This window comes from Periplaneta americana, chromosome 1 (genome assembly GCF_040183065.1).
Source record: "Periplaneta americana isolate PAMFEO1 chromosome 1, P.americana_PAMFEO1_priV1, whole genome shotgun sequence".
In the NCBI taxonomy this organism is placed as follows: Eukaryota; Metazoa; Arthropoda; class Insecta; order Blattodea; family Blattidae; genus Periplaneta; species Periplaneta americana.
The window spans coordinates 183947913-183956955 of NC_091117.1; the positions used below are offsets into that span (position 1 = coordinate 183947913).

Below are 9043 nucleotides of genomic sequence, written 5' to 3' on the forward strand. Positions count from 1 at the left end.
TTATTTCACTTTTTATTTTATTCTATATTTTATTTTTTATTTCATATTTCATTTCATATTTTATTTTATTTTTTTTATTTTATTGTATTTTTTATTTTATTTTATTTGTTATTTAATTTTAATTTTATTTTATTTTATATTTTAGTTTTTATTTTTTTATTCTATTTTATTCTATTCTATTCTATTCTATTCTATTCTATTCTATTCTATTCTATTCTATTCTATTCTATTCTATTCCTGGACACTTGACACAAAGTCATTCGTCTACGTACTTCCCGCTAGAGTTCACCTTCGACTTAAACATTCTGAAAGAATTTTAATGCACTTCTATACTTTTGAACGTGATCCCAGTCCATAACACTGTCACTGTCTTCGCACAAAACACAGAATGGTGATGGAAAAATAGAGATCCGATGAAGGTGAGGAACTAGAAGATCATGACCAGTAAGAGCATGAACTGCTGCAACTGTTTCCCTGCGTTGTTGATGTGGAAAAGGAAAAAGTTAAAGGCCAAAAAAAAATGATGATAATGATGATGATGATAATGATAATTATTATTATGATGATGGTTACGGTGATGATTTTGAATGTGATGGTGATGATTCATTTCATTCATGCCGTTGTAATTAACTGACTTACATCAGAATCCTTGTGGTGCCCGAAGCCTCTGATATAGAAGGGCTTTCCCTTGATACTGACACTAGTGTTGTTTCATTCCACTTTCCTGATTCCTACTGACAGTCGATATACTTCTGCAGACACACCATGCCTTTGTGAGGCGAACCTGCAAGATTTGATTAATGAAAACAGAATGGAAATAAACAGGTTCCCTGACTTAAGCAGTATATTTATGTTTAGGCAACCGAAATAGCAGTGTAGTTATGTGGGAGGTATTTATTGGTTCCGTAGGCGGAATCAGAAGTGAGTATAACTTCCACTGACATCGACAGTGAATGCTACGAATTTTAGTCTTAGTGTGATAATTTTACATTAAAAATATGCAGTCAATATGTTACGTTAATTATTTATTTTCATTCACTTTTTCAACGTTTCTCCTAGTCGTGTTTATCGTTGGATATGTTTTACAGGCAAATGCGTGAGATATTTGAGGATATGTAATTTTTAAAATATAGAAATTCAGGTGCGTGAATTGTGCAATGGCATATCATTAATAGTTCTAACATTGAGGAATAACAATGTATATTCAAGAAAAGAACTTACAACCAAAATGTTCACTTTCCTCTAAAACGCAGTAACGATAAACGTTTCAACAGTTCAACTTCTAACTGCAAACTAACACATTCCCGCAAAAGATAGTATCAGTGCGTAGTAATTGGAAGTCTTCCGCTAGAATACAATACGTCTCAAGTCGTATATCACACTATTTCATATTTGTACATCTATTTTATATTTGAAACACTTTCTTAATTGATATTATCATATTACCAAGTAACCAACCTATTATTGATCTTGTAAAAGTAAAATTCGAGATTTACACGAAAATACACGTTATCAGAATGTCAAATTAAAAGAGCTCTTTCCTTTTCAATCGTAGCTATTGTTGACAATATTTTCACATTTATTTTTTAATTAATTACTCCAATTGATATTGTATATTTGCGTATTTATTTTCATTAACCCTCCTTCTACCAAAGTTTTTCACAACTTACAGTTACCCCCATCAAAATTATATACTGATCTTTGTTAAACATTTTGAATATAAACAATTTATGTATTATTGACTAAAGATTTACAAAAATAATGTAGAAATACAAAACATCCTATTTTTTAAAATACAGGTGATTCAAAATTCCTGTTCTATTATGCTGAAAACTTATGCCAAAATTAATTAACTTTAGATATATTTCTGGTGTTACTATGAGGTAACATAAACACTAAATAAAATTTGCCTCCTTCCATATCAAGACAAACTCGTCATTGCTATATATTTTTGATATGGTAGAAAAGAAGAAAACACACAAACAATGAAAGTAACAGTGCTATAACATAATGTGCAAATTATTTCCGTTAATTCTTGAAATTTAAATATTAGAATATCAAATATACAGTCATGAGCATCTCAAAAACATTCGTTTATAATAAAATACAATCAATGATATGTAAGTTCTAAAATGAAATAAATAAAAAAATATAAAACTAATAAATCAAATTTTAGTTCTTTGTTTAAATTCAAATCTTCAAAAACAGCCGATGCTACAAGAGCATTTCGAAAAAAGGTTCCAGAAATAATTACTTCTAACAAAATCGCTTTTAGAAAAACCATAATACACAGATATAAAATAATATAAAAAATTGGGTCATGATAATATAAATAACAATATAAAAATTATTGTTATAAATAACAAAAAATAAAATAATTTGGAGGCAGAGAAACTCACAAATGGAGAAAATTAAGCTACAGATTGAATTTTATATCCTGGAATTTTCATGCCATATACTATGAAGTGGGGTAACAAGGTAATCCCACATAAATAATGTGAATTACATCTTAAAGTAGAATAATTATTTATGTTACTCTTAATGTAAATTGTTAGTAGTCATATAACGAACAAATACATTGAATTTCAAAAAGAAATATGGAAGAAAATTAAAATAATATTGATAAATTATCAGTGGGGTAATCCTGTTACTCCTCTTGGTAGCAGGAGCGTTAAACACCCCATAAAACGGAAACTTCCTAAAAGAAAAGAAAGAACTACTGCCCTTACTATGAACTACCTGTATCTAGACGCAGCAGAAAATGTTTGAATGGGCATTATGTTTGATTTATTGCTATGTTATACAGAGTGTTTCCGGGTTGGAGTTACAAACTTTCAGGGATGATGGGGAAGGGCACATGTATCAATTTGAGATAAGGAACCATGGTCCGGAAATGACTGAGTCGAAAGTTATAAGCAAAAATAGTTGTGTGGAAATGGAATTGTAATTTCGCATTACGTGCCCTCTTTCCCTTGACCTTTGGAACAGTCCTGGAAAGATGGTATGGGCCGAATGTCTCCTACGTGGGTACTTGTACCGATACAATCTGTGAACTTGTCTACTGTGCCCATTGGCTCATCCGTTTTCGAAAATCAGGTCTGCATATTCCGCTCTCGTGTACTCCTCCATTTCACTAGGACTGATCGACTGGACACTGCAACTTGTACACATACACTGCTGTCTACAGACGTGCATATCAGGACGGACCATGTCCGTTACACATTACGCTATTTGCATTGCTTTTGTGTAGTTTCCTGTCTCCATCCCTCAGACAGCGCACTGAATGGAATACTGTAGGTAGACAACGTAAACAACGTCAGATGAATACAGTATGTGTAAGATATACAGATAAATACACATAAATAAGGTGTACAGAGGAATAAAATTATTTCATTTCCACACAACTACTTTTGCTTGTAACTTTCGACTCAGTCATTTCCGGACCGGGGTTCCTTATCTCAAATTGATACATGTGCCCTTCCCCATCATTCCTGAAAGTTTGTAACACCAGCCCGGAAACATCCTGCATAACGTTACGTTTTTCCTCGGTATTAAACTTATAAGAAATCATGGAATTATGAAAAATAATTAATGATAAAAGATGAAGACTAAGTGAAGTGAATTTGTCTAGCATATTATGGAACTTAATCTACAAAAATTGGTGACTAATCAGACCTCACACAATAGATGGTTGCGGGTAGTTATAACAATAGAAAATATTAAGAAAAGAAAATCAGTGGACTGACAGAGATCGTTGAAGGGACAGAGAAACTTACTAACGTCTTCAGAGTTAGACCATCTGTGAATACCTGACATCAATAGTTCATGTAGAAATACTGTCTAGAAATTTTATAATTACAATATGTTAAGAATGCGGAAGACTTACGTTGTAAGTTTGTTAACTTCTCCTTGAGGAACAGTGATGTCAGTTGTATTGTTCACGGCCACAGAGATGAGGTTTTTGTCTCCATACTTGAGCTTGGACGTAACTTAAACTTGAAATGGAACTTGGCTTCCGGAATGACTCACACTATTCATGAACTATGTAACAGAATACAAGTGAACATTAAAATTATCCTATCTATTAAGAGTTAATATTCCTTACGTAGGTCTAATGTATTCTAGGAGCTTGAGACATTATGTGTCAAAAAGTTAATTCCATATCAAGTTTGTAATTCATTATTTAGGCCTACACATTTATAGGGTGATTGGTAATCATTCACTTTAAAGTGGTACACAGCATTCTGCACTGAAAAACAGATAAATGATTTCATATAAACTATATCCGAAACTACTATCGATATCGAGATATAGCAAAAGTAATTGTCGGTCTTGTTGGGGATCACAAATAGTCATCAAGTAGTATTAGACCCACTGGAGACACGCTACGCTAATCAAGTAAGTAGTGTGAGAGACAGTCGTCAGGAACAGTGGGTCAGTCATATCCCGGCAGATGGATTGGACGTAACGGACGTGTTCCATGGCCGGCGCGTTCTCCAGACTGATATTATTCTGTTGTGGTGTCACATTCTTCTCTCAACATTACGCAATCCGAGAAACCTGCTGAGTGTAATATTGTGCATGCGGGAAATAGGATTAAAACGCAAACAATCTTCATCAAGCAAGAGAAATCGATTGTGCTGCCATTGTGCTAGTGGACATGTTCAAAATTTCCTCTCAAGTGGAATATGCCACTGTCCGTATAAATTACATACTGTGTGTTGTCTTTATTCGGAATTTCAACTGTTATTAGCACAATAACGCAACGGTTCCGACTATATCTTTATTATGAAATCATTTATTTTTCAGTGTAGCATACTGTGTACCACTTTAATGTATATAATTACTGATCACACTTTATATGAAGAGTTCTCTCCAGATTCTCTACATCATCTAGGTTTATAATTTAGACTTATCTGTTTTGGCAATCTACCGTCTTGCATGCTACATACATCGTGACACCAGTTTCTTCTGCATTCGTTTATTTTAGTACCGGTAGTCGAATTATATATTTTATAACTGATCTCTTATTACAGTGTGTCTGACCTGACCCCTGGGGTATATCGTGTTAATGGCATCAAAAATATTATTTCTGCGCTTTCAATTCTTGGTTTATCATTTATTCATAGTGTCCAGTTTTCACTACTATAATATGATAAAACTGGCAATGCCATCACCTTATAAAATGTTAATTGTCTATAAATCCCTGTTAAGTTCCATTAAATCTGTAATAGCTAACTTGAAACTAAGTCCAGAAGAATAATAATTTACCGAACATATCATATGAACATTAAAAACGAAATGTAAAATCACACGCAAAGAAAAGAATAGTCAGAAATACAAGAATTGTGGAAGTAAAATCTACATAAAACAAGAAAAAAAAGCTATAGTAAGAACTAGACTAGAAATATTATGTTACGTAGATTAAAAGTGCTATAAAAATATCGATACCTGCTTCTGACATGCGACCTTTTACCTCCAGGTGGGAAAGAGTAGACAATATTGTATTGCGGCAATAGAATACGCTATATTAGCCTATGGCAAATGGTTTATAACCGTAAGTCTGATTAATTGGAGAGTAACAATAACATAATTAGAAACTTATTACATATAAACTGGTGCATTGAATGGCTCTCTGGTATATTGACGCGAGAGCTGGCAGGACATTAAAAATTATTTGAAATATAAAATATGGTGGCAATGGGAAGGAGAATGGTCTCCACAAAAGGGAAACAAATTACAAAGTATAATTTTTAGCATAAGCCTAGATACGTTTCACGAAAAAGCCGCCACCACTTTTCTGCCTTAGTCTTACATTACTGTACTTTTAGACCACCTGGTGCCCACATGATAGTCTTAAGTGTCTTATATATGCTAACTCATATTTAAGTTATTGTTTTATTGAATTTGATAAGATGCAATCAACAATATTTTCTGAATATAAAACTTACCTTGTTATCATATAAAACAAACATTCATATCGTAAGAATTCTACTGGAAAATGTTTTATTCAAACAAGGACGATTCTGTTCGAGTGGATTTTGTAATGTATAATAGCGCCTTTTATTTGTTATAGAGATATTAGAAATAAAATTTATCACTATAATCTGAAGTACTCAAGTAAACAAGTAATGAGAAGTAGGTCTATGCATGCTTCACCTTCGTGACTTCAGTTATGTTATTGTAACGTCTACCAAATTAACTTCTGCATTTCGTTATTGATCAAAATCAATATTTTAACTGTTAAACTACGTAGCCTGTTTTGCGTTAGAAGGTGGTAAGGGATCTGTTAGTGTTGATCTCTCCAGCATCCTTCAACTCTTTTCCTGCTGATTTGTATATACGGTAGTCTACTTTAATTAATTTATTATACATTCCTCTAGTTTCTTTTATAAATCATGAAAACTACCAACCTCAATGGAAATGAGCTTAAAAAAATAAATATTTTTAAAATAACTGTGCAACTTATTGCTGAATAAAAATGATACTTACTGTGATTTCAGTATTAGATAAACTACCTGTTTGTAACAAAGCATTAAACAATGATGAAATGTATGATCTTGTTCTTGAATATTTGTCTGGTGAAGATAAAAATAAGACTGACATTGAAGAAGACGAAGAGGAAGATGCCAATTCTGATATATGTTGTATTTGACTCTCTTTAGATGAAAGGTTTTGGAAGGGTAGTCAGAAAACGATATCACGACACAGACAAAGCGTGTTCAACTAATTGTAGAAGTGTACAGTGAAGTAGAAACAGAGGAAGAATGCAATGAAACTGTAAAAGAAAAATCATCATCAAAACTAGAAGTTATTGACAGAAAATGGAAGAAAAAAATTTGCAGACTTGGATACTTGACTAAAATTTCAGTGAAGGAACTACATAAATTGAAGTAGGCCTACTACTCTATAAAAATCCTAGACAGTATGTTACAGTGTCCAAAACGTTTACAATAGTTTTGTTCAGAATTGTTTTTATTCTCTTTTCAGTGATTAATGAAGATGAAGTTGGGGTGTGTAAAACTGCAACTGAGGTGATATTGAAAGTGCTGGATCTCATTATTGAGAACTTAGTTTTTCAATGTAACCTGTATGCCACTCAGAAAGACAAATGTTTGACTTTTACTACAAATGAACCGTTAGTATTCTTAGGCATAAACTTTTTGATGGAATATCACAAACTTCCTTCCTGGAAACACAATTGTTCTACAAGTGATGAGTTGGGTTTTCCCATCGTTAGAAGTGTCATGAGTCGTGAGAGGTTTGTTATTATTTTGACAAAACTTCATGTGAATGATAATAGTAAAATGCCAACAGTCAATCCTGATAAATTGGTTATTATAAATCTTTAATCTTTGCGTAAATTTTGATAAAGCTTATAAAATCCGTCCAGTGATAGATGCACTGAATGATACTTTCCTCGACTGTAAAATGATTCGCGAGAATTATGAATTGATGAGTCAATGGCATTGTAAAAAGGAAGAAGTTCTATGAAGCAATACAACCCAATGAAATCCATAAAGTGGAGTTATAAACCTTGCTATATTGGGGTTCAGAAAGGTTACATTTTGAATTTTGATGTGTACCAGGGGAAAAAATGAGGCTCTTGAAAATGAATTTCAGGGTTTTCATTTGGAAGAAAGAGTTGTATTGGGATTATAAAAAATATACTGAGATAAATTCCGTAAAATTACTTTGATAATTTCTTCACAACTCTTTCACTCCTGGAGCGCCTGAAGATGGAAAATACATTAGCCTTTGGTACTGTCCTTCTGAATAGGAAGGCGTCGTACAGAATCTCAGGTCAACAAAGACTATGGTGCAGGTGACTTTGAACACAGGATTTCATCAATGGACATAAGTTTCTTTCAATGGAAAGACAGTAAACCAAACTGTTTCGCCTCTAATTTTCATGGGACAGATGTCACTGTTGTGACAAGAAAACAGAAAGATGGCACGTCGATCAATGTTTCAGTCCTATGGCAGTTGCTGACTAAAATAAACATATGAATAGCATTGATCATGCAGATCGTCTGCGTTCTGTATATGGATTGGATCGACGATCAAAGAAGTGCCATAGATTATTATGGGAGATGATTGAAATTTCTTTTGTAAGTAGCCTACATCAGCTGCTTGTTTATGCGGATGACGTGAATATGTTAGGAGAAAATCCACAAACGATTAGGGAAAATACGGGAATTTTATTTGAAGCAAGTAAAGAGATAAGTTTGGAAGTAAATCCCGAAAAGACAAAGTATATGACTATATCTCGTGACGAGAATATTGTACGAAATGGAAATATAAAAATTGGAAATTCATTCTTTGAAGAGGTGGAAAAATTCAAATAACTGGGAGCAACAGTAACAAATATAAATGATACTCGGGAGAAAATTAAATACAGAATAAATATGAGAAATGCCTGTTATTATTCGGTTGGGAAGCTTTTATCATCCAGTCTGCTGTCAAAAAATCTGAAAGTTAGAATTTATAAAACAGTTGTATTACCGGTTATTCTTTATCGTTGTGAAACTTGAACTCTTACTTTGAGAGAGGAGCATAGGTTAAGGGTATTTGAGAATAAGGTGCTTAGGAAAATATTTGGGGCTAAGAGGGATGAAGTTACAGAAGAATGGAGAAAAATACACAACACAGAACTGCACGCTTTGTATTCTTCACCTGACATAATTAGGAACATTAAATCCAGACGTTTGAGATGGGCAGGGCATGTAGCACGTATGGGCGAATCCAGAAATGCATATAGAGTGTTAGTTGGGAAGCCGGAGGGAAAAGGACCTTTGGGGAGGCCGAGACGTAGATGGGAAGATAATATTAAAATGGATTTGAGGGAGGTGGGATATGATGGTAGAGACTGGATTAATCTTGCTCAGGATAGGGACCAATGGCGGGCTTATGTGAGGGCGGCAATGAACCTCCGGGTTCCTTAAAAGCCGGTAAGTAAATAGCCTACATGTGATCTATACCACACTATTTTACAAAGTTCCAATTCTATAATTCAGGCGATCCGTTGCTCAGGGGTTAACTT

The 9043-nt window shown here is 33.5% G+C and overlaps 1 protein-coding gene across 1 annotated transcript in view; it reads right to left on the reverse strand.

The window, feature by feature from the left end:
- The window catches only part of LOC138705090 (beta-glucuronidase-like), a 155664-nt gene that overhangs the window by 41322 nt on the left and 105299 nt on the right, over positions 1-9043 (reverse strand). The gene's annotated exons all lie outside the window — the stretch shown is intronic.